The 26,620-nt window shown below is 44.3% G+C and overlaps 1 protein-coding gene and 51 non-coding genes across 52 annotated transcripts in view; all 52 read left to right on the top strand.

The window, feature by feature from the left end:
• Window positions 1–26,620, top strand: part of alp3 (alkaline phosphatase 3) — a 153,232-nt gene that overhangs the window by 117,715 nt on the left and 8,897 nt on the right. The gene's annotated exons all lie outside the window — the stretch shown is intronic.
• trnae-cuc (transfer RNA glutamic acid (anticodon CUC)) lies at window positions 727–798 on the top strand. Its single transcript has one exon. It is a non-coding gene; the product is annotated as a tRNA-Glu (tRNA).
• Window positions 1,006–1,077, top strand: trnae-uuc (transfer RNA glutamic acid (anticodon UUC)). The gene has a single exon. It is a non-coding gene; the product is annotated as a tRNA-Glu (tRNA).
• Window positions 1,567–1,638, top strand: trnae-cuc (transfer RNA glutamic acid (anticodon CUC)). Its single transcript has one exon. It is a non-coding gene; the product is annotated as a tRNA-Glu (tRNA).
• Window positions 1,848–1,919, top strand: trnae-cuc (transfer RNA glutamic acid (anticodon CUC)). The gene has a single exon. It is a non-coding gene; the product is annotated as a tRNA-Glu (tRNA).
• Window positions 2,128–2,199, top strand: trnae-uuc (transfer RNA glutamic acid (anticodon UUC)). The gene has a single exon. It is a non-coding gene; the product is annotated as a tRNA-Glu (tRNA).
• Window positions 2,688–2,759, top strand: trnae-cuc (transfer RNA glutamic acid (anticodon CUC)). Its single transcript has one exon. It is a non-coding gene; the product is annotated as a tRNA-Glu (tRNA).
• Window positions 2,965–3,036, top strand: trnae-uuc (transfer RNA glutamic acid (anticodon UUC)). The gene has a single exon. It is a non-coding gene; the product is annotated as a tRNA-Glu (tRNA).
• trnae-cuc (transfer RNA glutamic acid (anticodon CUC)) lies at window positions 3,526–3,597 on the top strand. Its single transcript has one exon. It is a non-coding gene; the product is annotated as a tRNA-Glu (tRNA).
• trnae-cuc (transfer RNA glutamic acid (anticodon CUC)) lies at window positions 3,807–3,878 on the top strand. The gene has a single exon. It is a non-coding gene; the product is annotated as a tRNA-Glu (tRNA).
• On the top strand, window positions 4,064–4,135 carry trnae-uuc (transfer RNA glutamic acid (anticodon UUC)). The gene has a single exon. It is a non-coding gene; the product is annotated as a tRNA-Glu (tRNA).
• Window positions 4,624–4,695, top strand: trnae-cuc (transfer RNA glutamic acid (anticodon CUC)). The gene has a single exon. It is a non-coding gene; the product is annotated as a tRNA-Glu (tRNA).
• trnae-uuc (transfer RNA glutamic acid (anticodon UUC)) lies at window positions 4,902–4,973 on the top strand. The gene has a single exon. It is a non-coding gene; the product is annotated as a tRNA-Glu (tRNA).
• On the top strand, window positions 5,463–5,534 carry trnae-cuc (transfer RNA glutamic acid (anticodon CUC)). Its single transcript has one exon. It is a non-coding gene; the product is annotated as a tRNA-Glu (tRNA).
• On the top strand, window positions 5,744–5,815 carry trnae-cuc (transfer RNA glutamic acid (anticodon CUC)). Its single transcript has one exon. It is a non-coding gene; the product is annotated as a tRNA-Glu (tRNA).
• Window positions 6,024–6,095, top strand: trnae-uuc (transfer RNA glutamic acid (anticodon UUC)). The gene has a single exon. It is a non-coding gene; the product is annotated as a tRNA-Glu (tRNA).
• On the top strand, window positions 6,866–6,937 carry trnae-uuc (transfer RNA glutamic acid (anticodon UUC)). The gene has a single exon. It is a non-coding gene; the product is annotated as a tRNA-Glu (tRNA).
• trnae-uuc (transfer RNA glutamic acid (anticodon UUC)) lies at window positions 7,425–7,496 on the top strand. Its single transcript has one exon. It is a non-coding gene; the product is annotated as a tRNA-Glu (tRNA).
• On the top strand, window positions 7,708–7,779 carry trnae-cuc (transfer RNA glutamic acid (anticodon CUC)). The gene has a single exon. It is a non-coding gene; the product is annotated as a tRNA-Glu (tRNA).
• trnae-cuc (transfer RNA glutamic acid (anticodon CUC)) lies at window positions 7,989–8,060 on the top strand. The gene has a single exon. It is a non-coding gene; the product is annotated as a tRNA-Glu (tRNA).
• Window positions 8,269–8,340, top strand: trnae-uuc (transfer RNA glutamic acid (anticodon UUC)). Its single transcript has one exon. It is a non-coding gene; the product is annotated as a tRNA-Glu (tRNA).
• On the top strand, window positions 8,829–8,900 carry trnae-cuc (transfer RNA glutamic acid (anticodon CUC)). The gene has a single exon. It is a non-coding gene; the product is annotated as a tRNA-Glu (tRNA).
• On the top strand, window positions 9,108–9,179 carry trnae-uuc (transfer RNA glutamic acid (anticodon UUC)). The gene has a single exon. It is a non-coding gene; the product is annotated as a tRNA-Glu (tRNA).
• trnae-cuc (transfer RNA glutamic acid (anticodon CUC)) lies at window positions 9,669–9,740 on the top strand. The gene has a single exon. It is a non-coding gene; the product is annotated as a tRNA-Glu (tRNA).
• Window positions 9,950–10,021, top strand: trnae-cuc (transfer RNA glutamic acid (anticodon CUC)). The gene has a single exon. It is a non-coding gene; the product is annotated as a tRNA-Glu (tRNA).
• Window positions 10,207–10,278, top strand: trnae-uuc (transfer RNA glutamic acid (anticodon UUC)). Its single transcript has one exon. It is a non-coding gene; the product is annotated as a tRNA-Glu (tRNA).
• On the top strand, window positions 10,767–10,838 carry trnae-cuc (transfer RNA glutamic acid (anticodon CUC)). The gene has a single exon. It is a non-coding gene; the product is annotated as a tRNA-Glu (tRNA).
• Window positions 11,045–11,116, top strand: trnae-uuc (transfer RNA glutamic acid (anticodon UUC)). The gene has a single exon. It is a non-coding gene; the product is annotated as a tRNA-Glu (tRNA).
• On the top strand, window positions 11,606–11,677 carry trnae-cuc (transfer RNA glutamic acid (anticodon CUC)). Its single transcript has one exon. It is a non-coding gene; the product is annotated as a tRNA-Glu (tRNA).
• Window positions 11,887–11,958, top strand: trnae-cuc (transfer RNA glutamic acid (anticodon CUC)). The gene has a single exon. It is a non-coding gene; the product is annotated as a tRNA-Glu (tRNA).
• trnae-uuc (transfer RNA glutamic acid (anticodon UUC)) lies at window positions 12,167–12,238 on the top strand. Its single transcript has one exon. It is a non-coding gene; the product is annotated as a tRNA-Glu (tRNA).
• On the top strand, window positions 13,009–13,080 carry trnae-uuc (transfer RNA glutamic acid (anticodon UUC)). The gene has a single exon. It is a non-coding gene; the product is annotated as a tRNA-Glu (tRNA).
• trnae-uuc (transfer RNA glutamic acid (anticodon UUC)) lies at window positions 13,568–13,639 on the top strand. The gene has a single exon. It is a non-coding gene; the product is annotated as a tRNA-Glu (tRNA).
• On the top strand, window positions 13,851–13,922 carry trnae-cuc (transfer RNA glutamic acid (anticodon CUC)). The gene has a single exon. It is a non-coding gene; the product is annotated as a tRNA-Glu (tRNA).
• trnae-uuc (transfer RNA glutamic acid (anticodon UUC)) lies at window positions 14,690–14,761 on the top strand. The gene has a single exon. It is a non-coding gene; the product is annotated as a tRNA-Glu (tRNA).
• Window positions 15,531–15,602, top strand: trnae-cuc (transfer RNA glutamic acid (anticodon CUC)). Its single transcript has one exon. It is a non-coding gene; the product is annotated as a tRNA-Glu (tRNA).
• Window positions 16,089–16,160, top strand: trnae-uuc (transfer RNA glutamic acid (anticodon UUC)). Its single transcript has one exon. It is a non-coding gene; the product is annotated as a tRNA-Glu (tRNA).
• On the top strand, window positions 16,930–17,001 carry trnae-uuc (transfer RNA glutamic acid (anticodon UUC)). The gene has a single exon. It is a non-coding gene; the product is annotated as a tRNA-Glu (tRNA).
• On the top strand, window positions 18,061–18,132 carry trnae-uuc (transfer RNA glutamic acid (anticodon UUC)). Its single transcript has one exon. It is a non-coding gene; the product is annotated as a tRNA-Glu (tRNA).
• On the top strand, window positions 18,341–18,412 carry trnae-cuc (transfer RNA glutamic acid (anticodon CUC)). Its single transcript has one exon. It is a non-coding gene; the product is annotated as a tRNA-Glu (tRNA).
• On the top strand, window positions 18,622–18,693 carry trnae-cuc (transfer RNA glutamic acid (anticodon CUC)). Its single transcript has one exon. It is a non-coding gene; the product is annotated as a tRNA-Glu (tRNA).
• trnae-cuc (transfer RNA glutamic acid (anticodon CUC)) lies at window positions 18,902–18,973 on the top strand. The gene has a single exon. It is a non-coding gene; the product is annotated as a tRNA-Glu (tRNA).
• On the top strand, window positions 19,183–19,254 carry trnae-cuc (transfer RNA glutamic acid (anticodon CUC)). Its single transcript has one exon. It is a non-coding gene; the product is annotated as a tRNA-Glu (tRNA).
• Window positions 19,460–19,531, top strand: trnae-uuc (transfer RNA glutamic acid (anticodon UUC)). Its single transcript has one exon. It is a non-coding gene; the product is annotated as a tRNA-Glu (tRNA).
• On the top strand, window positions 20,021–20,092 carry trnae-uuc (transfer RNA glutamic acid (anticodon UUC)). Its single transcript has one exon. It is a non-coding gene; the product is annotated as a tRNA-Glu (tRNA).
• On the top strand, window positions 21,022–21,093 carry trnae-uuc (transfer RNA glutamic acid (anticodon UUC)). The gene has a single exon. It is a non-coding gene; the product is annotated as a tRNA-Glu (tRNA).
• Window positions 22,422–22,493, top strand: trnae-uuc (transfer RNA glutamic acid (anticodon UUC)). The gene has a single exon. It is a non-coding gene; the product is annotated as a tRNA-Glu (tRNA).
• trnae-uuc (transfer RNA glutamic acid (anticodon UUC)) lies at window positions 22,859–22,930 on the top strand. The gene has a single exon. It is a non-coding gene; the product is annotated as a tRNA-Glu (tRNA).
• trnae-cuc (transfer RNA glutamic acid (anticodon CUC)) lies at window positions 23,142–23,213 on the top strand. The gene has a single exon. It is a non-coding gene; the product is annotated as a tRNA-Glu (tRNA).
• trnae-uuc (transfer RNA glutamic acid (anticodon UUC)) lies at window positions 24,699–24,770 on the top strand. The gene has a single exon. It is a non-coding gene; the product is annotated as a tRNA-Glu (tRNA).
• trnae-uuc (transfer RNA glutamic acid (anticodon UUC)) lies at window positions 26,099–26,170 on the top strand. The gene has a single exon. It is a non-coding gene; the product is annotated as a tRNA-Glu (tRNA).
• Window positions 26,536–26,607, top strand: trnae-uuc (transfer RNA glutamic acid (anticodon UUC)). Its single transcript has one exon. It is a non-coding gene; the product is annotated as a tRNA-Glu (tRNA).

Raw genomic sequence — 26,620 nt, 5'->3', positions numbered from 1 at the left:
GCTTGCTGACATTGTCCTGAACAACCAGAAACCTGTATGTTGTCAGTTGATCTATTTCACCGATGTCAAAAAGATCGAGACAAGGCCATGAAGTTTTTCTGCCTGTGCTACCTGCTTTTTCATATACTGTGCTATGTTAGCCGTGTCCAGAAGACAGTGTTTGCCATCCTTGGTGGTCTAGTGGCTAGGATTCGCCACTCTCACTGCTGCGGCCTGGGTTCAATTCCCGGTCAGGGAATTCGGAATTATTGAGGGTTGTTTTGCCAGTTTGTCTTTATTGCTCGCTGACATTGTCCTTAACAACCAGAAACCTGTATGTTGTCAGTTGAGCTATTTCACCGATACCCAAAAAACAGAGACAAGTCCATTAAGTTTTTTCTGCCTCAAATACCTGCTTTTTCATATACTGTGCTATGTTAGCAGTGTCCAGAATCCATTTTTTAGCATCACTGTTGGTCTAGTGGCTAGGATTCTGCAATTTCACTGCTGCGGCCTGGGTTTGGTTCCAGGTCAGGGAATTAAGAAGTTTGGAGGGTTGTTTTGCCAGTTTGTCTTTATTGCTCGCTGACAATGTCCTTAACAACCAGACACCTGTATGTTGTCAGTTGATCTATTTCACCAATGTCAAAAAGTTCTTGACAAGGCCATGAAGTTTTTTCTGCCTCAGCTCCCTGCTTTTTCATATACTGTGCTATGTTAGCCGTGTCCAGAAGACAGTGTTTGTCATCCTTGATGGTCTAGTGGCTAGGATTTGGCACTCTCACTGCCGCGGCCTGGGTTCGATTCCCGGTCAGGGATTTCGGAAATTATTGAGGGTTATTTTGCCAGTTTGTCTTTATTGCTCGATGACATTGTCCTTAACAACCAGACACCTGTATGTTGTCAGTTGAGCTATTTCACCGATACCCAAAAAACAGACAAGTCCATTAAGTTTTTTCTGCCTCCAATACCTGCTTTTTCATATACTGTGCTATGTTAACCGTGTCCAGAATCCAGTTTTTAGCATCCCTGGTGGTCTAGTGGCTAGGATTCAGCACTTTCACTGCTGCGGCCCGGGTTCGATTCCCGGTTAGGGAATTTTGAAATATTGAATGGTGTTTCGCCAGTGTGTCTTTTATGCTTGCTGACATTGTCCTGAACAACCAGAAACCTGTATGTTGTCAGTTGATCTATTTCACCAATGTCAAAAAGTTCTTGACAAGGCCATGAAGTTTTTTCTGCCTCAGCTCCCTGCTTTTTCATATACTGTGCTATGTTAGTCGTGTCCAGAAGACAGTGTTTGTAATCCTTGATGGTCTAGTGGCTAGGATTCGGCACTCTCCCTGCCGCGGCCCGGGTTTGGTTCCCGGTCAGGGAATTTTGAATTATTGAGGGTTGTTTTGCTAGTTTGTCTTTATTGCTCGCTGACATTGTCCTTACTAACCAGAAACCTTTATGTTGTCAGTTGAGCTATTTCACCGATACCCAAAAAACAGAGACAAGTCCATTAAGTTTTTTTCTGCCTCAGCGACCTGCTTTTTCATATACTGTGCTTTGTTAGCCGTGTCCAGAAAACAGTGTTTGTCATCCTTGATGGTCTAGTGGCTAGGATTCGGCACTCTCACTGCCGCGGTCCGGGTTCGATTCCCGGTCAGGGAATTCGGAATTATTGAGGGTTGTTTTGCCAGTTTGTCTTTATTGCTCGATGACATTGTCCTTAACAACCAGACACCTGTATGTTGTCAGTTGAGCTATTTCACCGATACCCAAAAAACAGAGACAAGTCCATTAAGTTTTTTTCTGCCTCAGCGACCTGCTTTTTCATATACTGTGCTTTGTTAGCCGTGTCCAGAAAACAGTGTTTGTCATCCTTGATGGTCTAGTGGCTAGGATTCGGCACTCTCACTGCCGTGGCCCGGGTTCGATTCCCGGTCAGGGAATTTGGAATTATTGAGTTTTTTTTTGCCAGTTTGTCTTTATTGCTCGCTGACATTGTCCTTAACAACCAGACACCTGTATGTTGTCAGTTGAGCTATTTCACCGATACCCAAAAAACAGAGACAAGTCCATTAAGTTTTTTCTGCCTCCAATACCTGCTTTTTCATATACTGTGCTATGTTAACCGTGTCCAGAATTGAGTTTTTAGCATCCCTGGTGGTCTAGTGGCTAGGATTCAGCACTTTCACTGCTGCGGCCCGGGTTCGATTCCCGGTCAAGGAATTTTGAAATATTGAATGGTGTTTCGCCAGTGTGTCTTTTATGCTTGCTGACATTGTCCTGAACAACCAGAAACCTGTATGTTGTCTGTTGATCTATTTCACCAATGTCAAAAAGTTCTTGACAAGGCCATGAAGTTTTTTCTGCCTCAAATACCTGCTTTTTCATATACTGTGCTATGTTAGCAGTGTCCAGAATCCATTTTTTAGCATCACTGTTGGTCTAGTGGCTAGGATTCTGCAATTTCACTGCTGCGGCCTGGGTTTGGTTCCAGGTCAGGGAATTAAGAAGTTTGGAGGGTTGTTTTGCCAGTTTGTCTTTATTGCTCGCTGACAATGTCCTTAACAACCAGACACCTGTATGTTGTCAGTTGATCTATTTCACCAATGTCAAAAAGTTCTTGACAAGGCCATGAAGTTTTTTCTGCCTCAGCTCCCTGCTTTTTCATATACTGTGCTATGTTAGCCGTGTCCAGAAGACAGTGTTTGTCATCCTTGATGGTCTAGTGGCTAGGATTCGGCACTCTCACTGCCGCGGCCTGGGTTAGATTCCCGGTCAGGGAATTCGGAATTATTGAGGGTTATTTGCCAGTTTGTCTTTATTGCTCGATGACATTGTCCTTAACAACCAGACACCTGTATGTTGTCAGTTGAGCTATTTCACCGATACCCAAAAAACAGACAAGTCCATTAAGTTTTTTCTGCCTCCAATACCTGCTTTTTCATATACTGTGCTCTGTTAACCGTGTCCAGAATCCAGTTTTTAGCATCCCTGGTGGTCTAGTGGCTAGGATTCAGCACTTTCACTGCTGCGGCCCGGGTTCGATTCCCGGTCAGGGAATTTTGAAATATTGAATGGTGTTTCGCCAGTGTGTCTTTTATGCTTGCTGACATTGTCCTGAACAACCAGAAACCTGTATGTTGTCAGTTGATCTATTTCACCAATGTCAAAAAGTTCTTGACAAGGCCATGAAGTTTTTTCTGCCTCAGCTCCCTGCTTTTTCATATACTGTGCTATGTTAGTCGTGTCCAGAAGACAGTGCTTGTCATCCTTGATGGTCTAGTGGCTAGGATTGGGCACTCTCCCTGCCGCGGCCCGGGTTTGGTTCCCGGTCAGGGAATTCGGAATTATTGAGGGTTGTTTTGCTAGTTTGTCTTTATTGCTCGCTGACATTGTCCTTACTAACCAGAAACCTTTATGTTGTCAGTTGAGCTATTTCACCGATACCCAAAAAACAGAGACAAGTCCATTAAGTTTTTTTCTGCCTCAGCGACCTGCTTTTTCATATACTGTGCTTTGTTAGCCGTGTCCAGAAAACAGTGTTTGTCATCCTTGATGGTCTAGTGGCTAGGATTCGGCACTCTCACTGCCGCGGTCCGGGTTCGATTCCCGGTCAGGGAATTCGGAATTATTGAGGGTTGTTTTGCCAGTTTGTCTTTATTGCTCGATGACATTGTCCGTAACAACCAGACACCTGTATGTTGTCAGTTGAGCTATTTCACCGATACCCAAAAAACAGAGACAAGTCCATTAAGTTTTTTTCTGCCTCAGCGACCTGCTTTTTCATATACTGTGCTTTGTTAGCCGTGTCCAGAAAACAGTGTTTGTCATCCTTGATGGTCTAGTGGCTAGGATTCGGCACTCTCACTGCCGCGGCCCGGGTTCGATTCCCGGTCAGGGAATTTGGAATTATTGAGTTTTTTTTTGCCAGTTTGTCTTTATTGCTCGCTGACATTGTCCTTAACAACCAGCTATTTCACCGATACCCAAAAAACAGAGACAAGTCCATTAAGTTTTTTCTGCCTCCAATACCTGCTTTTTCATATACTGTGCTATGTTAACCGTGTCCAGAATTGAGTTTTTAGCATCCCTGGTGGTCTAGTGGCTAGGATTCAGCACTTTCACTGCTGCGGCCCGGGTTCGATTCCCGGTCAAGGAATTTTGAAATATTGAATGGTGTTTCGCCAGTGTGTCTTTTATGCTTGCTGACATTGTCCTGAACAACCAGAAACCTGTATGTTGTCAGTTGATCTATTTCACCAATGTCAAAAAGTTCTTGACAAGGCCATGAAGTTTTTTCTGCCTCAAATACCTGCTTTTTCATATACTGTGCTATGTTAGCAGTGTCCAGAATCCATTTTTTAGCATCACTGTTGGTCTAGTGGCTAGGATTCTGCAATTTCACTGCTGCGGCCTGGGTTTGGTTCCAGGTCAGGGAATTAAGAAGTTTGGAGGGTTGTTTTGCCAGTTTGTCTTTATTGCTCGCTGACAATGTCCTTAACAACCAGACACCTGTATGTTGTCAGTTGATCTATTTCACCAATGTCAAAAAGTTCTTGACAAGGCCATGAAGTTTTTTCTGCCTCAGCTCCCTGCTTTTTCATATACTGTGCTATGTTAGCCGTGTCCAGAAGACAGTGTTTGTCATCCTTGATGGTCTAGTGGCTAGGATTCGGCACTCTCACTGCCGCGGCCTGGGTTCGATTCCCGGTCAGGGAATTCGGAATTATTGAGGGTTATTTTGCCAGTTTGTCTTTATTGCTCGATGACATTGTCCTTAACAACCAGACACCTGTATGTTGTCAGTTGAGCTATTTCACCGATACCCAAAAAACAGACAAGTCCATTAAGTTTTTTCTGCCTCCAATACCTGCTTTTTCATATACTGTGCTCTGTTAACCGTGTCCAGAATCCAGTTTTTAGCATCCCTGGTGGTCTAGTGGCTAGGATTCAGCACTTTCACTGCTGCGGCCCGGGTTCGATTCCCGGTCAGGGAATTTTGAAATATTGAATGGTGTTTCGCCAGTGTGTCTTTTATGCTTGCTGACATTGTCCTGAACAACCAGAAACCTGTATGTTGTCAGTTGATCTATTTCACCAATGTCAAAAAGTTCTTGACAAGGCCATGAAGTTTTTTCTGCCTCAGCTCCCTGCTTTTTCATATACTGTGCTATGTTAGTCGTGTCCAGAAGACAGTGCTTGTCATCCTTGATGGTCTAGTGGCTAGGATTGGGCACTCTCCCTGCCGCGGCCCGGGTTTGGTTCCCGGTCAGGGAATTCGGAATTATTGAGGGTTGTTTTGCTAGTTTGTCTTTATTGCTCGCTGACATTGTCCTTACTAACCAGAAACCTTTATGTTGTCAGTTGAGCTATTTCACCGATACCCAAAAAACAGAGACAAGTCCATTAAGTTTTTTTCTGCCTCAGCGACCTGCTTTTTCATATACTGTGCTTTGTTAGCCGTGTCCAGAAAACAGTGTTTGTCATCCTTGATGGTCTAGTGGCTAGGATTCGGCACTCTCACTGCCGCGGTCCGGGTTCGATTCCCGGTCAGGGAATTCGGAATTATTGAGGGTTGTTTTGCCAGTTTGTCTTTATTGCTCGATGACATTGTCCTTAACAACCAGACACCTGTATGTTGTCAGTTGAGCTATTTCACCGATACCCAAAAAACAGAGACAAGTCCATTAAGTTTTTTTCTGCCTCAGCGACCTGCTTTTTCATATACTGTGCTTTGTTAGCCGTGTCCAGAAAACAGTGTTTGTCATCCTTGATGGTCTAGTGGCTAGGATTCGGCACTCTCACTGCCGCGGCCCGGGTTCGATTCCCGGTCAGGGAATTCGGAATTATTGAGGTTTTTTTTGCCAGTTTGTCTTTATTGCTCGCTGACATTGTCCTTAACAACCAGACACCTGTATGTTGTCAGTTGAGCTATTTCACCGATACCCAAAAAACAGAGACAAGTCCATTAAGTTTTTTCTGCCTCCAATACCTGCTTTTTCATATGCTGTGCTATGTTAGATGTGTCCAGAATCCAGTTTTTAGCATCCCTGGTGGTCTAGTGGCTAGGATTCAGCACTTTCACTGCTGCGGCCTGGGTTTGATTCCCGGTCAGGGAATTTTGAAATATTGAATGGTGTTTCGCCAGTTTGTCTTTCATGCTTTCTGACATTGTCCTGAACAACCAGAAACCTGTATGTTGTCAGTTGATCTATTTCACCAATGCCAAAAAGATCGAGACGAGACCATGAAGTTTTTCTGCCTGAGCTACCTGGTTGCTTGTTCATATACTGTGCTATGTTAGCCGTGTCCAGAAGACAGTGTTTGTCATCCTTGATGGTCTAGTGGCTAGGATTCAGCACTCTCACTGCCGCGGCCCGGGTTTGATTCCCGGTCAGGGAATTTGGAATTATTGAGGGTTGTTTTGCAAGTTTGTCTTTATTGCTCGCTGACATTGTCCTTACCAACCAGAAACCTTTATGTTGTCAGTTGAGCTATTTCACCGATACCCAAAAAACAGAGACAAGTCCATTAAGTTTTTTTCTGCCTCAGCGACCTGCTTTTTCATATACTGTGCTTTGTTAGCCGTGTCTAGAAGGCAGTGTTTGTCATCCTTGATGGTCTAGTGGCTAGGATTCTGCATTCTCACTGCCGCGGCCTGGGTTCGATTCCCGGTCAGGGAATTCGGAAATATTGAGGGTTGTTTTGCCAGTTTGTCTTTATTGCTCGATGACATTGTCCTTAACAACCAGACACCTGTATGTTGTCAGTTGAGCTATTTCACCGATACCCAAAAAACAGACAAGTCCATTAAGTTTTTTCTGCCTCCTATACCTGCTTTTTCATATACTGTGCTATGTTAACCGTGTCCAGAATCGAGTTTTTAGCATCCCTGGTGGTCTAGTGGCTAGGATTCAGCACTTTCACTGCTGCGGCCCGGGTTCGATTCCCGGTCAGGGAATTTTGAAATATTGAATGGTGTTTCGCCAGTGTGTCTTTTATGCTTGCTGACATTGTCCTGAACAACCAGAAACCTGTATGTTGTCAGTTGATCTATTTCACCAATGTCAAAAAGTTCTTGACAAGGCCATGAAGTTTTTCTGCCTCAGCTCCCTGCTTTTTCATATACTGTGCTATGTTAGCCGTGTCCAGAAGACAGCATTTGTCATCCCTGTTGGTCTAGTGGCTAGGATTCGGCACTTTCACTGCTGCGGCCTAGGTTTAGTTTCAGGTCAGGGAATTACGAAGTTTGGAGGGTTGTTTTGCCAGTTTGTCTTTATTGCTCGCTGACAATGTCCTTAACAACCAGAAACGTGTATGTTGTCAGTTGATCTATTTCACCAATGTCAAAAAGTTCTAGACAAGGCCATGAAGTTTTTTCTGCCTCAGCTATCTGCTTTTTCATATACTGTGCTATGTTATCCGTGTCCAGAATCTGGTTTTTGGCATCCCTGGTGGTCTAGTGGCTAGTATTCAGCACTTTCACTGCTGCGGCCTGGGTTCGATTCCCGGTCAGGGAATTTTGAAATATTGAATGGTGTTTCGCCAGTGTGTCTTTCATGCTTGCTGACATTGTCCTGAACAACCAGAAACCTGTATGTTGTCAGTTGATCTATTTCACCGAAGCCAAAAAGATCGAGACAAGACCATGAAGTTTTTCTGCCTGAGCAACCTGGTTGCTTGTTCATATACTGTGCTTTGTTAGCCGTGTCCAGAAAACAGTGTTTGTCATCCTTGATGGTCTAGTGGCTAGGATTCGGCACTCTCACTGCCGCGGTCCGGGTTCGATTCCCGGTCAGGGAATTCGGAATTATTGAGGGTTGTTTTGCCAGTTTGTCTTTATTGCTCGATGACATTGTCCTTAACAACCAGACACCTGTATGTTGTCAGTTGAGCTATTTCACCGATACCCAAAAAACAGAGACAAGTCCATTAAGTTTTTTTCTGCCTCAGCGACCTGCTTTTTCATATACTGTGCTTTGTTAGCCGTGTCCAGAAAACAGTGTTTGTCATCCTTGATGGTCTAGTGGCTAGGATTCGGCACTCTCACTGCCGTGGTCCGGGTTCGATTCCCGGTCAGGGAATTTGGAATTATTGAGTTTTTTTTTGCCAGTTTGTCTTTATTGCTCGCTGACATTGTCCTTAACAACCAGACACCTGTATGTTGTCAGTTGAGCTATTTCACCGATACCCAAAAAACAGAGACAAGTCCATTAAGTTTTTTCTGCCTCCAATACCTGCTTTTTCATATACTGTGCTATGTTAACCGTGTCCAGAATTGAGTTTTTAGCATCCCTGGTGGTCTAGTGGCTAGGATTCAGCACTTTCACTGCTGCGGCCCGGGTTCGATTCCCGGTCAAGGAATTTTGAAATATTGAATGGTGTTTCGCCAGTGTGTCTTTTATGCTTGCTGACATTGTCCTGAACAACCAGAAACCTGTATGTTGTCAGTTGATCTATTTCACCAATGTCAAAAAGTTCTTGACAAGGCCATGAAGTTTTTTCTGCCTCAAATACCTGCTTTTTCATATACTGTGCTATGTTAGCAGTGTCCAGAATCCATTTTTTAGCATCACTGTTGGTCTAGTGGCTAGGATTCTGCAATTTCACTGCTGCGGCCTGGGTTTGGTTCCAGGTCAGGGAATTAAGAAGTTTGGAGGGTTGTTTTGCCAGTTTGTCTTTATTGCTCGCTGACAATGTCCTTAACAACCAGACACCTGTATGTTGTCAGTTGATCTATTTCACCAATGTCAAAAAGTTCTTGACAAGGCCATGAAGTTTTTTCTGCCTCAGCTCCCTGCTTTTTCATATACTGTGCTATGTTAGCCGTGTCCAGAAGACAGTGTTTGTCATCCTTGATGGTCTAGTGGCTAGGATTCGGCACTCTCACTGCCGCGGCCTGGGTTAGATTCCCGGTCAGGGAATTCGGAATTATTGAGGGTTATTTGCCAGTTTGTCTTTATTGCTCGATGACATTGTCCTTAACAACCAGACACCTGTATGTTGTCAGTTGAGCGATTTCACCGATACCCAAAAAACAGAGACAAGTCCATTAAGTTTTTTCTGCCTCCAATACCTGCTTTTTCATATACTGTGCTATGTTAACCGTGTCCAGAATCCAGTTTTTAGCATCCCTGGTGGTCTAGTGGCTAGGATTCAGCACTTTCACTGCTGCGGCCCGGGTTCGATTCCCGGTCAGGGAATTTTGAAATATTGAATGGTGTTTCGCCAGTGTGTCTTTTATGCTTGCTGACATTGTCCTGAACAACCAGAAACCTGTATGTTGTCAGTTGATCTATTTCACCAATGTCAAAAAGTTCTTGACAAGGCCATGAAGTTTTTTCTGCCTCAGCTCCCTGCTTTTTCATATACTGTGCTATGTTAGTCGTGTCCAGAAGACAGTGCTTGTCATCCTTGATGGTCTAGTGGCTAGGATTGCGCACTCTCCCTGCCGCGGCCCGGGTTTGGTTCCCGGTCAGGGAATTCGGAATTATTGAGGGTTGTTTTGCTAGTTTGTCTTTATTGCTCGCTGACATTGTCCTTACTAACCAGAAACCTTTATGTTGTCAGTTGAGCTATTTCACCGATACCCAAAAAACAGAGACAAGTCCATTAAGTTTTTTTCTGCCTCAGCGACCTGCTTTTTCATATACTGTGCTTTGTTAGCCGTGTCCAGAAAACAGTGTTTGTCATCCTTGATGGTCTAGTGGCTAGGATTCGGCACTCTCACTGCCGCGGTCCGGGTTCGATTCCCGGTCAGGGAATTCGGAATTATTGAGGGTTGTTTTGCCAGTTTGTCTTTATTGCTCGATGACATTGTCCGTAACAACCAGACACCTGTATGTTGTCAGTTGAGCTATTTCACCGATACCCAAAAAACAGAGACAAGTCCATTAAGTTTTTTTCTGCCTCAGCGACCTGCTTTTTCATATACTGTGCTTTGTTAGCCGTGTCCAGAAAACAGTGTTTGTCATCCTTGATGGTCTAGTGGCTAGGATTCGGCACTCTCACTGCCGCGGCCCGGGTTCGATTCCCGGTCAGGGAATTTGGAATTATTGAGTTTTTTTTTGCCAGTTTGTCTTTATTGCTCGCTGACATTGTCCTTAACAACCAGCTATTTCACCGATACCCAAAAAACAGAGACAAGTCCATTAAGTTTTTTCTGCCTCCAATACCTGCTTTTTCATATACTGTGCTATGTTAACCGTGTCCAGAATTGAGTTTTTAGCATCCCTGGTGGTCTAGTGGCTAGGATTCAGCACTTTCACTGCTGCGGCCCGGGTTCGATTCCCGGTCAAGGAATTTTGAAATATTGAATGGTGTTTCGCCAGTGTGTCTTTTATGCTTGCTGACATTGTCCTGAACAACCAGAAACCTGTATGTTGTCAGTTGATCTATTTCACCAATGTCAAAAAGTTCTTGACAAGGCCATGAAGTTTTTTCTGCCTCAAATACCTGCTTTTTCATATACTGTGCTATGTTAGCAGTGTCCAGAATCCATTTTTTAGCATCACTGTTGGTCTAGTGGCTAGGATTCTGCAATTTCACTGCTGCGGCCTGGGTTTGGTTCCAGGTCAGGGAATTAAGAAGTTTGGAGGGTTGTTTTGCCAGTTTGTCTTTATTGCTCGCTGACAATGTCCTTAACAACCAGACACCTGTATGTTGTCAGTTGATCTATTTCACCAATGTCAAAAAGTTCTTGACAAGGCCATGAAGTTTTTTCTGCCTCAGCTCCCTGCTTTTTCATATACTGTGCTATGTTAGCCGTGTCCAGAAGACAGTGTTTGTCATCCTTGATGGTCTAGTGGCTAGGATTCGGCACTCTCACTGCCGCGGCCTGGGTTCGATTCCCGGTCAGGGAATTCGGAATTATTGAGGGTTATTTTGCCAGTTTGTCTTTATTGCTCGATGACATTGTCCTTAACAACCAGACACCTGTATGTTGTCAGTTGAGCTATTTCACCGATACCCAAAAAACAGACAAGTCCATTAAGTTTTTTCTGCCTCCAATACCTGCTTTTTCATATACTGTGCTCTGTTAACCGTGTCCAGAATCCAGTTTTTAGCATCCCTGGTGGTCTAGTGGCTAGGATTCAGCACTTTCACTGCTGCGGCCCGGGTTCGATTCCCGGTCAGGGAATTTTGAAATATTGAATGGTGTTTCGCCAGTGTGTCTTTTATGCTTGCTGACATTGTCCTGAACAACCAGAAACCTGTATGTTGTCAGTTGATCTATTTCACCAATGTCAAAAAGTTCTTGACAAGGCCATGAAGTTTTTTCTGCCTCAGCTCCCTGCTTTTTCATATACTGTGCTATGTTAGTCGTGTCCAGAAGACAGTGCTTGTCATCCTTGATGGTCTAGTGGCTAGGATTGGGCACTCTCCCTGCCGCGGCCCGGGTTTGGTTCCCGGTCAGGGAATTCGGAATTATTGAGGGTTGTTTTGCTAGTTTGTCTTTATTGCTCGCTGACATTGTCCTTACTAACCAGAAACCTTTATGTTGTCAGTTGAGCTATTTCACCGATACCCAAAAAACAGAGACAAGTCCATTAAGTTTTTTTCTGCCTCAGCGACCTGCTTTTTCATATACTGTGCTTTGTTAGCCGTGTCCAGAAAACAGTGTTTGTCATCCTTGATGGTCTAGTGGCTAGGATTCGGCACTCTCACTGCCGCGGTCCGGGTTCGATTCCCGGTCAGGGAATTCGGAATTATTGAGGGTTGTTTTGCCAGTTTGTCTTTATTGCTCGATGACATTGTCCTTAACAACCAGACACCTGTATGTTGTCAGTTGAGCTATTTCACCGATACCCAAAAAACAGAGACAAGTCCATTAAGTTTTTTTCTGCCTCAGCGACCTGCTTTTTCATATACTGTGCTTTGTTAGCCGTGTCCAGAAAACAGTGTTTGTCATCCTTGATGGTCTAGTGGCTAGGATTCGGCACTCTCACTGCCGCGGCCCGGGTTCGATTCCCGGTCAGGGAATTCGGAATTATTGAGGTTTTTTTTGCCAGTTTGTCTTTATTGCTCGCTGACATTGTCCTTAACAACCAGACACCTGTATGTTGTCAGTTGAGCTATTTCACCGATACCCAAAAAACAGAGACAAGTCCATTAAGTTTTTTCTGCCTCCAATACCTGCTTTTTCATATGCTGTGCTATGTTAGATGTGTCCAGAATCCAGTTTTTAGCATCCCTGGTGGTCTAGTGGCTAGGATTCAGCACTTTCACTGCTGCGGCCTGGGTTTGATTCCCGGTCAGGGAAGTTTGAAATATTGAATGGTGTTTCGCCAGTTTGTCTTTCATGCTTTCTGACATTGTCCTGAACAACCAGAAACCTGTATGTTGTCAGTTGATCTATTTCACCAATGCCAAAAAGATCGAGACGAGACCATGAAGTTTTTCTGCCTGAGCTACCTGGTTGCTTGTTCATATACTGTGCTATGTTAGCCGTGTCCAGAAGACAGTGTTTGTCATCCTTGATGGTCTAGTGGCTAGGATTCAGCACTCTCACTGCCGCGGCCCGGGTTTGATTCCCGGTCAGGGAATTTGGAATTATTGAGGGTTGTTTTGCAAGTTTGTCTTTATTGCTCGCTGACATTGTCCTTACCAACCAGAAACCTTTATGTTGTCAGTTGAGCTATTTCACCGATACCCAAAAAACAGAGACAAGTCCATTAAGTTTTTTTCTGCCTCAGCGACCTGCTTTTTCATATACTTTGCTTTGTTAGCCGTGTCTAGAAGGCAGTGTTTGTCATCCTTGATGGTCTAGTGGCTAGGATTCTGCATTCTCACTGCCGCGGCCTGGGTTCGATTCCCGGTCAGGGAATTCGGAAATATTGAGGGTTGTTTTGCCAGTTTGTCTTTATTGCTCGATGACATTGTCCTTAACAACCAGACACCTGTATGTTGTCAGTTGAGCTATTTCACCGATACCCAAAAAACAGACAAGTCCATTAAGTTTTTTCTGCTTCCTATACCTGCTTTTTCATATACTGTGCTATGTTAACCGTGTCCAGAATTGAGTTTTTAGCATCCCTGGTGGTCTAGTGGCTAGGATTCAGCACTTTCACTGCTGCGGCCCGGGTTCGATTCCCGGTCAGGGAATTTTGAAATATTGAATGGTGTTTCGCCAGTGTGTCTTTTATGCTTGCTGACATTGTCCTGAACAACCAGAAACCTGTATGTTGTCAGTTGATCTATTTCACCAATGTCAAAAAGTTCTTGACAAGGCCATGAAGTTTTTCTGCCTCAGCTCCCTGCTTTTTCATATACTGTGCTATGTTAGCCGTGTCCAGAAGACAGCATTTGTCATCCCTGTTGGTCTAGTGGCTAGGATTCGGCACCTTCACTGCTGCGGCCTAGGTTTAGTTTCAGGTCAGGGAATTACGAAGTTTGGAGGGTTGTTTTGCCAGTTTGTCTTTATTGCTCGCTGACAATGTCCTTAACAACCAGAAACGTGTATGTTGTCAGTTGATCTATTTCACCAATGTCAAAAAGTTCTAGACAAGGCCATGAAGTTTTTTCTGCCTCAGCTATCTGCTTTTTCATATACTGTGCTATGTTATCCGTGTCCAGAATCTGGTTTTTGGCATCCCTGGTGGTCTAGTGGCTAGTATTCAGCACTTTCACTGCTGCGGCCTGGGTTCGATTCCCGGTCAGGGAATTTTGAAATATTGAATGGTGTTTCGCCAGTGTGTCTTTCATGCTTGCTGACATTGTCCTGAACAACCAGAAACCTGTATGTTGTCAGTTGATCTATTTCACCGAAGCCAAAAAGATCGAGACAAGACCATGAAGTTTTTCTGCCTGAGCAACCTGGTTGCTTGTTCATATACTGTGCTTTGTTAGCCGTGTCCTGAAGACAGTGTTTGTCATCCTTGGTGGTCTAGTGGCTAGGATTTGGCACTCTCACTGCCGCGGCCCGGGTTCGATTCCCGGTCAGGGAATTTGGAATTATTGAGGGTTGTTTTGCCAGTTTTCTTTATTGCTCGCTGACATTTTCCTTAACAACCAGAAACCTGTTTGTTGTCAGTTGAGCTATTTCACCGATACCCAAAAAACAGAGACAAGTCCATTACGTTTTTTCTGCCTCAGCTATCTTCTTTTTCATATACTGTGCTATGTTAGCCGTGTCCAGAAGACAGTGTTTGTCATCCCTGTTGGTCTCGTGGCTAGGATTCGGCACTTTCTCTGCTGCGGCCTGGGTTTGGTTCCAGGTCAGGGAATTAAGAAGTTTTGAGGGTTATTTTGCCAGTTTGTCTTTATTGCTTGCTGACAATGTCCTTAACAACCAGAAACCTGTATGTTGTCAGTTGATCTATTTCACCAATGTCAAAAAGTTCTTGACAAGTCCATTAAGTTTTTTCTGCCTCAGCTCCCTGCTTTTTCATATACTGTGCTATGTTAGCCGTGTCCAGAAGACAGCTTTTGTCATCCCTGTTGGTCTAGTTGCTAGGATTCTGCACTTTCACTGCCGCGGCCTGGGTTTGGTTCCAGGTCAGGGAATTAAGAAGTTTGGAGGGTTGTTTTGCCAGTTTGTCTTTATTGCTCGCTGACAATGTCCTAAACAACCAGAAACCTGTATGTTGTCAGTTGATCTATTTCACCAATGTCAAAAAGTTCTTGACAAGGCCATGAAGTTTTTTCTGCCTCAGCTCCCTGCTTTTTCATATACTGTGCTATGTTAGCCGTGTCCAGAAGACAGTGTTTGTCATCCTTGATGGTCTAGTGGCTAGGATTCAGCACTTTCACTGCTGCGCCCGGGGTTCGATTCCCGGTCAGGGAATTTTGAAATATTGAATGGTGTTTCGCCAGTGTGTCTTTCATGCTTGCTGACATTGTCCTGAACAACCAGAAACCTGTATGTTGTCAGTTGATCTATTTCACCGATGCCAAAAAGATCGAGCCAAGGCCATTAACTTTTTCTGCCTGAGCTACCTGGTTGCTTGTTCATATACTGTGCTATCTTAGCCGTGTCCAGAAGACAGCGTTTGTCATCCCTGTTGGTCAAGTGGCTAGGATTCTGAACTTTCACTGCTGCAGCCTTGGTTTGGTTCCAGGTCAGGGATTTAAGAAGTTTGGAGGGTTGTTTTGCCAGTTTGTCTTTATTGCTCGCTGACAATGTCCTTATCAACCAGAAACCTGTATGTTGTCAGTTGAGCGATTTCACCAATACCCAAAAAACAGAGACAAGTCCATTAAGTTTTTTTGCGTCAGCTATCTGCTTTTTCATATACTGTGCTATGTTAGCCGTGTCCAGAATCCGGTTTTTGGCATACCTGGTGGTCTAGTGGCTAGGATTCAGCACTTTCACTGATGGGTCCCGGGTTCAATTCCCGGTCAGGGAATTTTGAAATATTGAATGGTGTTTTGCCAGTGTGTCTTTCATGCTTGCTGACATTGTCCTGAACAACCAGAAACCTGTATGTTGTCAATTGATCTATTTCACCGATGTCAAAAAGATCGAGACAAGGCCATGAAGTTTTTCTGCCTCAGCTACCTGCTTTTTCATTAACTGTGCTATGTTAGCCGTGTCCAGAAGACAGTGTTTGTCATCCTTGGTGGTCTAGTGGCTAGGATTCGGCACTCTCACTGCCGCGGCCTGGGTTCGATTCCCGGTCAGGGAATTCGGAATTATTGAGGGTTGTTTTGCAAGTTTGTCTTTATTGCTCGCTGACATTGTCCTTACCAACCAGAAACCTTTATGTTGTCAGTTGAGCTATTTCACCGATACCCAAAAAACAGAGACAAGCCCATTAAGTTTTTTTCTGCCTCAGCGACCTGCTTTTTCATATACTGTGCTTTGTTAGCCGTGTCCAGAAGGCGGTGTTTGTCATCCTTGATGTCTAGTGGCTAGGATTCTGCACTCTCACTGCCGCGGCCCGGGTTCGATTCCCGGTCAGGGAATTTGGAATTATTGAGGGTTGTTTTGCCAGTTTGTCTTTATTGCTCGATGACATTGTCCTTAACAACCAGACACCTGTATGTTGTCAGTTGAGCTATTTCACCGATACCCAAAAAACAGACAAGTCCATTAAGTTTTTTCTGCCTCCAATACCTGCTTTTTCATATAATGTGCTATGTTAACCGTGTCCAGAATTGAGTTTTTAGCATCCCTGGTGGTCTAGTGGCTAGGATTCAGCACTTTCACTGCTGCGGCCTGGGTTCGATTCCCGGTCAGGGAATTTTGAATTATTGAATGGTGTTTCGCCAGTGTGTCTTTTATGCTTGCTGACATTGTCCTGAACAACCAGAAACCTGTATGTTGTCAGTTGATCTATTTCACCAATGTCAAAAAGTTCTTGACAAGGCCATGAAGTTTTTTCTGCCTCAGCTCCCTGCTTTTTCATATACTGTGCTATGTTAGCCGTGTCCAGAAGACAGCATTTGTCATCACTGTTGGTCTAGTGGCTAGGATTCGGCACTTTCACTGCTGCGGCCTAGGTTTAGTTTCAGGTCAGGGAATTACGAAGTTTGGAGGGTTGTTTTGCCAGTTTGTCTTTATTGCTCGCTGACAATGTCCTTAACAACCAGAAACGTGTATGTTGTCAGTTGATCTATTTCACCAATGTCAAAAAGTTCTAGACAAGGCCATGAAGTTTTTTCTGCCTCAGCTCCCTGCTTTTTCATATACTGTGCTATGTTAGCCGTGTCCAGAAGACATTGTTTGTCATCCTTGATGGTCTAGTGGCAAGGATTCGGCACTCTCACTGCAGCGCCCGGGGTTCGATTCCCGGTCAGAGAATTCGGAATTATTGAGGGTTGTTTTGCCAGTTTGTCTTTATTGTTCGCTGACATTGTCCTTAACAACCAAAAACCTGTACGTTGTCAGTTGAGCGATTTCACCGATACCCAAAAAACAGAGACAGGTCCATTAAGTTTTTTTCTGCCTCAAATACTTGCTTTTTCATATACTGTGCTATGTTAGCCGTGTCCAGAATCCAGTTTTTATCATCCCTGGTGGTCTAGTGGCTAGGATTCAGCACTTTCACTGCTGCGGCCCGGGTTCGATACCCGGACAGGGAATTTTGAAATATTGAATGGTGTGTCTTTTATGCTTGCTGACATTGTCCTGAACAACCAGAAACCTGTATGTTGTCATTTGATCTATTTCACCAATGTCAAAAAGTTCTTGACAAGGCCATGAAGTTTTTTCTGCCTCTGCTCCCTGCTTTTTCATATACTGTGCTATGTTAGCCGTGTCCAGAAGACAGTGTTTGTCATCCTTGATGGTCTAGTGGCTAGGATTCAGCAATTTCACTGCTGCGGCCTGGGTTCTATTCCCGGTCAGGGAATTTTGAAATATTGAATGGTGTTTCGCCAGTGTGTCTTTCATGCTTGCTGACATTGTCCTGAACAACCAGAAACCTGTATGTTGTCAGTTGATCTATTTCACCGATGCCAAAAAGATCGAGCCAAGGCCAAAAAGATCGAGCCAAGTCCATTAAGTTTTTCTGCCTGAGCTACCTGGTTGCTTGTTCATATACTGTGCTATGTTAGCCGTGTCCAGAAGACAGTGTTTGTCATCCTTGATGGTCTAGTGGCTAGGATTCGGCACTCTCACTGCCGCAGCCTGGGTTTGATTCCCGGTCAGGGAATTTGGAACTATTGAGGGTTGTTTTGCAAGTTTGTCTTTATTGCTCGCTGACATTGTCCTTACCAACCAGAAACCTTTATGTTGTCAGTTGAGCTATTTCACCGATACCCAAAAAACAGAGACAAGTCCATTAAGTTTTTTTCTGCCTCAGCGACCTGCTTTTTCATATACTGTGCTTTGTTAGCCGTGTCCAGAAGACGGTGTTTGTCATCCTTGATGGTCTAGTGGCTAGGATTGGGCACTCTCACTGCCGCGGCCCGGGTTCGATTCCCGGTCACGGAATTCGCAATTATTGAGGGTTGTTTTGCCAGTTTGTCTTTATTGCTCGATGACATTGTCCTTAACAACCAGACACCTGTATGTTGTCAGTTGAGCTATTTCACCGATACCCAAAAAACAGACAAGTCCATTAAGTTTTTTCTGCCTCCAATACCTGCTTTTTCATATACTGTGCTATGTTAACCGTGTCCAGAATCCAGTTTTTAGCATCCCTGGTGGTCTAGTGGCTAGGATTCAGCACTTTCACTGCTGCGGCCCGGGTTCGATTCCCGGTTAGGGAATTTTAAAATATTGAATGGTGTTTCGCCAGTGTGTCTTTTATGCTTGCTGACATTGTCCTGAACAACCAGAAACCTGTATGTTGTCAGTTGATCTATTTCACCAATGTCAAAAAGTTCTTGACATGGCCATGAAGTTTTTTCTGCCTCAGCTCCCTGCTTTTTCATATACTGTGCTATGTTAGTCGTGTCCAGAAGACAGTGTTTGTCATCCTTGATGGTCTAGTGGCTAGGATTCGGCACTCTCACTGCCGCGGCCCGGGTTTGATTCCCGGTCAGGGAATTCGTAATTATTGAGGGTTGTTTTGCTAGTTTGTCTTTATTGCTCGCTGACATTGTCCTTACCAACCAGAAACCTTTATGTTGTCAGTTGAGCTATTTCACCGATACCCAAAAAACAGAGACAAGTCCATTAAGTTTTTTTCTGCCTCAGCGACCTGCTTTTTCATATACTGTGCTTTGTTAGCCGTGTCCAGAAGACAGTTTTTGTCCTCCTTGATGGTCTAGTGGCTAGGATTCGGCACTCTCACTGCCGCGGCCCGGGTTCGATTCCCGGTCAGGGAATTTGGAATTATTGCGGGTTGTTTTGCCAGTTTGTCTTTATTGCTCGCTGACAATGTCCTTAACAACCACAAACCTGTATGTTGTCAGTTGATCTATTTCACCAATGTCAAAAAGTTCTTGACAAGGCCATGAAGTTTTTTCTGCCTCAGCTCCCTGCTTTTTCATATACTATGCTATGTTAGCCGTGTCCAGAAGACAGTGTTTGTCATCCTTGATGGTCTAGTGGCTAGGATTTGGCACTCTCACTGCCGCGGCCCGGGTTAGATTCCCGGTCAGGGAATTCGTAATTATTGAGGGTTGTTTTGCTAGTTTGTCTTTATTGCTCGCTGACATTGTCCTTAACAACCAGAAACCTTTATGTTGTCAGTTGAGCTATTTCACCGATACCCAAAAAACAGAGACAAGTCCATTAAGTTTTTTTCTTCCTCAGCGACCTGCTTTTTCATATACTGTGCTTTGTGAGCCGTGTCCAGAGGACAATGTTTGTCATCCTTGATGGTCTAGTGGCTAGGATTCGGCACTCTCACTGCCGTGGCCTGGGTTCGATTCCCCGTCAGGGAATTCGGAATTATTGAGGGGTGTTTTGCCAGTTTGTCTTTATTGCTCGATGACATTGTCCTTAACAACCAGACACCTGTATGTTGTCAGTTGAGCTAATTCACCGATACCCAAAAAACAGACAAGTCTATTAAGTTTTTCTGCCTCCAATACCTGCTTTTTCATATACTGTACTATGTTAACCGTGTCCAGAATCCAGTTTTTAGCATCCCTGGTGGTCTAGTGGCTAGGATTCAGCACTTTCCGTGCTGCGGCCCGGGTTCGATTCCCGGTCAGGGAATTTTGAAATATTGAATGGTGTTTCGCCAGTGCGTCTTTTATGCTTGCTGACATTGTCCTGAACAACCAGAAACTTGTATGTTGTCAGTTGATCTATTTCACCAATGTCAAAAAGTTCTTGACAAGGCCATGAAGTTTTTTCTGCCTCAGCTCCCTGCTTTTTCATATACTGTGCTATGTTAGCCGTGTCCAGAAGACAGTGTTTGTCATCCTTGATGGTCTAGTGGCTAGGATTCGGCACTCTCACTGCCGCGGTCGTGGTTTGATTCCCGGTCAGGGAATTCGGAATTATTGAGGGTTGTTTTGCCAGTTTGTATTTATTGCTCGCTGACATTGTCCTTAACAACCAGAAACCTGTACGTTGTCAGTTGAGCGATTTCACCGATACCCAAAAAACAGAGACAAGTCCATTAAGTTTTTTTCTGCCTCAAATACCTGCTTTTTCATATACTGTGCTATGTTAGCCGTGTCCAGAATCCGGTTTTTGGCATCCCTGGTGGTCTAGTGGCTAGGATTCAGCACTTTCACTGCTGTGGCCCGGGTTCGATTCCCGGTCAGGGAATTTTGAAATATTGAATGGTGTTTCGCCAGTGTGTCTTTCATGCTTGCTGACATTGTCCTGAACAACCAGAAACCTGTATGTTGTCAGTTGATCTATTTCACCGATGCCAAAAAGATCGAGACAAGACCATGAAGTTTTTCTGCCTGAGCTACCTGGTTGCTTGTTCATATACTGTGCTTTGTTAGCCGTGTCCAGAAGACAGTGTTTGTCATCCTTGGTGGTCTGGTGGCTAGGATTCGGCACTCTCACTGCCGCGGCCCGGGTTTGATTCCCGGTCAGGGAATTCGGAATTATTGAGGGTTGTTTTGCCAGTTTGTCTTTATTGTTCGCTGACATTGTCCTTAACAACCAAAAACCTGTACGTTGTCAGTTGAGCGATTTCACCGATACCCAAAAAACAGAGACAAGTCCATTAAGTTTTTTTCTGCCTCAAATACCTGCTTTTTCATATACTGTGCTATGTTAGCCGTGTCCAGAATCCAGTTTTTATCATCCCTGGTGGTCTAGTGGCTAGGATTCTGAACTTTCACTGCTGCAGCCTTGGTTTGGTTCCAGGTCAGGGAATTAAGAAGTTTGGAGGGTTGTTTTGCCAGTTTGTCTTTATTGCTCGCTGACAATGTCCTTAACAACCAGAAACCTGTATGTTGTCAGTTGATCTATTTCACCGATGCCAAAAAGATCGAGACAAGGCCATTAAGTTTTTCTGCCTGAGCTACCTGGTTGCTTGTTCATATACTGTGCTATGTTAGCCGTGTCCAGAAGACAGTGTTTGTAATCCTTGGTGGTGTAGTGGCTAGGATTCGGTCAGTTGATCTATTTCACCAATGTCAAAAAGTTCTAGACAAGGCCATGAAGTTTTTTCTGCCTCAGCTACCTGCTTTTTCATATACTGTGCTATGTTAGCCGTGTCCAGAATCCAGTTTTTAGCATCCCTGGTGGTCTAGTGGCTAGGATTCAGCACTTTCACTGCTGCGGCCCGGGTTCGATTCCCGGTCAGGGAATTTTGAAATATTGAAAGGTGTTTCGCCAGTTTGTCTTTCATGCTTGCTGACATTGTCCTGAACAACCAGAAACCTGTATGTTGTCAGTTGATCTATTTCACCGATGTCAAAAAGATCGAGACAAGGCCATGAAGTTTTTCTGCCTGAGATACCTGCTTTTTCATATACTGTGCTATGTTAGCTGTGTCCAGAAGACAGTGTTTGTCATCCTTGGTGGTCTAGTGGCTAGGATTCGCCACTCTCACTGCTGCGGCCTGGGTTCGATTCCCTGTCAGGGAATTCGGAATTATAGAGGGTTGTTTTGCCAGATTGTCTTTATTGCTCGCTGACATTGTCCTTAACAACCAGAAACCTGTATGTTGTCAGTTGAGCTATTTCACCGATACCCAAAAAACAGAGACAAGTCCATTAAGTTTTTTCTGCCTCAAATACCTGCTTTTTCATATACTGTGCTATGTTAGCCGTGTCCAGAATCCAGTTTTTAGCATCCCTGTTGGTCTAGTGGCTAGGATTCTGCACTTTCACTGCCGCGGCCTGGGTTTGGTTCCAGGTCAGGGAATTAAGAAGTTTGGAGGGTTGTTTTGCCAGTTTGTCTTTATTGCTCGCTGACAATGTCCTTAACAACCAGAAACCTGTATGTTGTCAGTTGATCTATTTCACCAATGTCAAAAAGTTCTTGACAAGGCCATGAAGTTTTTTCTGCCTCAGCTCCCTGCTTTTTCATATACTGTGCTATGTTAGCCGTGTCCAGAAGACAGTGTTTGTCATCCTTGATGGTCTAGTGGCTAGGATTCGGCACTCTCACTGCCGCGGCCCGTCTTTGATTCCCATTCAGGGAATTCGGAATTATTGAGGGTTGTTTTGCTCGTTTGTCTTTATTGCTCGCTGACATTGTCCTTAACAACCAGAAACCTTTATGTTGTCAGTTGAGCTATTTCACCGATACCCAAAAAACAGAGACAAGTCCATTAAAAAAATTTCTGCCTCAGCGACCTGCTTTTTCATATACTGTGCTTTGTTAGCCGTGTCCAGAAGACAGTGTTTGTCAGCCTTGATGGTCTAGTGGCTAGGATTCGGCACTGTCACTTCCGCGGCCTGGGTTCGATTCCCGGTCAGGGAATTCGGAATTATTGAGGATTGTTTTGCCAGTTTGTCTTTATTGCTCGATGACATTGTCCTTAACAACCAGACACCTGTATGTTGTCAGTTGAGCTATTTCACCGATACCCAAAAAACAGAGACAAGTCCATTAAGTTTTTTCTGCCTCCAATACCTGCTTTTTCATATACTGTGCTATGTTAACTGTGTCCAGAATCCAGTTTTTAGCATCCCTGGTGGTCTAGTGGCTAGGATTCAGAACTTTCACTGCTGCGGCCCGGGTTCGATTCCCGGTCAGGGAATTTTGAAATATTGAATGGTGTTTCGCCAGTGTGTCTTTTATGCTTGCTGACATTGTCCTGAACAACCAGAAACCTGTATGTTGTCAGTTGATCTATTTCACCGATGCCAAAAAGATCGAGACAAGGCCATTAAGTTTTTCTGCCTCAGCTACCTGGTTGCTTGTTCATATACTGTGCTATGTTAGCCGTGTCCAGAAGACAGTGTTTGTAATCCTTGGTGGTGTAGTGGCTAGGATTCGGTCAGTTGATCTATTTCACCAATGTCAAAAAGTTCTAGACAAGGCCATGAAGTTTTTTCTGCCTCAGCTACCTGCTTTTTCATATACTGTGCTATGTTAGCCGTGTCCAGAATCCAGTTTTTGGCATCCCTGGTGGTCTAGTGGCTAGGATTCAGCACTTTCACTGCTGTGGCCCGGGTTCGATTCCCGGTCAGGGAATTTTGAAATATTGAATGGTGTTTCGCCAGTGTGTCTTTCATGCTTGCTGACTTTGTCCTGAACAACCAGAAACCTGTATGTTGTCAGTTGATCTATTTCACCGATGCCAAAAAGATCGAGACAAGACCATGAAATTTTTCTGCCTGAGCTACCTGGTTGCTTGTTCATATACTGTGCTTTGTTAGCCGTGTCCAGAAGACAGTGTTTGTCATCCTTGGTGGTCTAGTGGCTAGGATTCGGCACTCTCACTGCCGCGGCCCGGGTTTGATTCCCGGTCAGGGAATTCGGAATTATTGAGGGTTGTTTTGCCAGTTTGTCTTTATTGCTCGCTGACATTGTCCTTAACAACCAAAAACCTGTACGTTGTCAGTTGAGCGATTTCACCAATACCCAAAAAACAGAGACAAGTCCATTAAGTTTTTTCTGCCTCAGCTCCCTGCTTTTTCATATACTGTGCTATGTTAGCCGTGTCCAGAAGACAGTGTTTGTCATCCTTGATGGTCTAGTGGCTAGGATTCAGCACTCTCACTGCCGCGCGCGGGGTTCGATTCCTGGTCAGGGAATTCGGAATTATTGAGGGTTGTTTTGCCAGTTTGTCTTTATTGTTCGCTGACATTGTCCTTAACAACCAAAAACCTGTACGTTGTCAGTTGAGCGATTTCACCGATACCCAAAAAACAGAGACAAGTCCATTAAGTTTTTTTCTGCCTCAAATACCTGCTTTTTCATATACTGTGCTATGTTAGCCGTGTCCAGAATCCAGTTTTTATCATCCCTGGTGGTCTAGTGGCTAGGATTCTGAACTTTCACTGCTGCAGCCTTGGTTTGGTTCCAGGTCAGGGAATTAAGAAGTTTGGAGGGTTGTTTTGCCAGTTTGTCTTTATTGCTCGCTGACAATGTCCTTAACAACCAGAAACCTGTATGTTGTCAGTTGATCTATTTCACCAATGTCAAAAAGTTCTTGACAAGGCCATGAAGTTTTTTCTGCCTCAGCTCCCTACTTTTTCATATACTGCGCTATGTTAGCCGTGTCGAGAAGACAGCGTTTGTCATCCTTGATGGTCTAGTGGCTAGGATTCGGCACTCTCACTGCCGCGGCCCTAGTTCGATTCCCGGTCAGGGAATTCGGAATTATTGAGGGTTTATTTGCCATTTTGTCTTTATTGCTCGCTGACATTGTCCTTTACAACCAAAAACCTGTACGTTGTCAGTTGAGCGATTTCACCAATACCCAAAAAACAGAGACAAGTCCATTAAGTTTTTTTGCGTCAGCTATCTGCTTTTTCATATACTGTGCTATGTTAGCCGTGTCCAGAATCAGGTTTTTGGCATACCTGGTGGTCTAGTGGCTAGGATTCAGCACTTTCACTGCTGGGTCCGGGGTTCAATTCCCGGTCAGGGAATTTTGAAATATTGAATGGTGTTTCGCCAGTGTGTCTTTCATGCTTGCTGACATTGTCCTGAACAACCAGAAACCTGTATGTTGTCAGTTGATCTATTTCACCGATGCCAAAAAGATCGAGACAAGGCCATTAAGTTTTTCTGCCTGAGCTACCTGGTTGCTTGTTCATATACTGTGCTATGTTAGCCGTGTCCAGAAGACAGTGTTTGTAATCCTTGGTGGTGTAGTGGCTAGGATTCGGTCAGTTGATCTATTTCACCAATGTCAAAAAGTTCTAGACAAGGCCATGAAGTTTTTTCTGCCTCAGCTACCTGCTTTTTCATATACTGTGCTATGTTAGCCGTGTCCAGAATCCAGTTTTTAGCGTCCCTGGTGGTCTAGTGGCTAGGATTCAGCACTTTCACTGCTGCGGCCCGGGTTCGATTCCCGGTCAGGGAATTTTGAAATATTGAAAGGTGTTTCGCCAGTTTGTCTTTCATGCTTGCTGACATTGTCCTGAACAACCAGAAACCTGTATGTTGTCAGTTGATCTATTTCACCGATGTCAAAAAGATCGAGACAAGGCCATGAAGTTTTTCTGCCTGAGATACCTGCTTTTTCATATACTGTGCTATGTTAGCTGTGTCCAGAAGACAGTGTTTGTCATCCTTGGTGGTCTAGTGGCTAGGATTCGCCACTCTCACTGCTGCGGCCTGGGTTCGATTCCCGGTCAGGGAATTCGGAATTATAGAGGGTTGTTTTGCCAGATTGTCTTTATTGCTCGCTGACATTGTCCTTAACAACCAGAAACCTGTATGTTGTCAGTTGAGCTATTTCACCGATACCCAAAAAACAGAGACAAGTCCATTAAGTTTTTTCTGCCTCAAATACCTGCTTTTTCATATACTGTGCTATGTTAGCCGTGTCCAGAATCCAGTTTTTAGCATCCCTGTTGGTCTAGTGGCTAGGATTCTGCACTTTCACTGCCGCGGCCTGGGTTTGGTTCCAGGTCAGGGAATTAAGAAGTTTGGAGGGTTGTTTTGCCAGTTTGTCTTTATTGCTCGCTGACAATGTCCTTAACAACCAGAAACCTGTATGTTGTCAGTTGATCTATTTCACCAATGTCAAAAAGTTCTTGACAAGGCCATGAAGTTTTTTCTGCCTCAGCTCCCTGCTTTTTCATATACTGTGCTATGTTAGCCGTGTCCAGAAGACAGTGTTTGTCATCCTTGATGGTCTAGTGGCTAGGTTTCGGCACACTCACTGCCGTGGCCCGGCTTTGATTCCCATTCAGGGAATTCGGAATTATTGAGGGTTGTTTTGCTCGTTTGTCTTTATTGCTCGCTGACATTGTCCTTAACAACCAGAAACCTTTATGTTGTCAGTTGAGCTATTTCACCGATACCCAAAAAACAGAGACAAGTCCATTAAGTTTTTTTCTGCCTCAGCGACCTGCTTTTTCATATACTGTGCTTTGTTAGCCGTGTCCAGAAGACAGTGTTTGTCAGCCTTGATGGTCTAGTGGCTAGGATTCGGCACTGTCACTTCCGCGGCCTGGGTTCGATTCCCGGTCAGGGAATTCGGAATTATTGAGGATTGTTTTGCCAGTTTGTCTTTATTGCTCGATGACAATGTCCTTAACAACCAGACACCTGTATGTTGTCAGTTGAGCTATTTCACCGATACCCAAAAAACAGAGACAAGTCCATTAAGTTTTTTCTGCCTCCAATACCTGCTTTTTCATATACTGTGCTATGTTAACTGTGTCCAGAATCCAATTTTTAGCATCCCTGGTGGTCTAGTGGCTAGGATTCAGCACTTTCACTGCTGCGGCCCGGGTTCGATTCCCGGTCAGGGAATTTTGAAATATTGAATGGTGTTTCGCCAGTGTGTCTTTTATGCTTGCTGACATTGTCCTGAACAACCAGAAACCTGTATGTTGTCAGTTGATCTATTTCACCGATGCCAAAAAGATCGAGACAAGGCCATTAAGTTTTTCTGCCTCAGCTACCTGGTTGCTTGTGTATATATTGTGCTATGTTAGCCGTGTCCAGAAGACAGTGTTTGTAATCCTTGGTGGTGTAGTGGCTAGGATTCGGTCAGTTGATCTATTTCACCAATGTCAAAAAGTTCTAGACAAGGCCATGAAGTTTTTTCTGCCTCAGCTACCTGCTTTTTCATATACTGTGCTATGTTAGCCGTGTCCAGAATCCAGTTTTTAGCATCCCTGGTGGTCTAGTGGGTAGGATTCAGCACTTTCACTGCTGCGGCCGGGGTTCGATTCCCGGTCAGGGAATTTTGAAATATTG

This window comes from Leptonotus elevatus, chromosome 7, assembly GCF_054856555.1.
Source record: "Leptonotus elevatus isolate MCC_2025b chromosome 7, RoL_Lele_1.0, whole genome shotgun sequence".
In the NCBI taxonomy this organism is placed as follows: Eukaryota; Metazoa; Chordata; class Actinopteri; order Syngnathiformes; family Syngnathidae; genus Leptonotus; species Leptonotus elevatus.
Note: the sequence above shows the minus strand (reverse complement) of the source record. Positions and strands in the feature narration are given on the sequence as shown.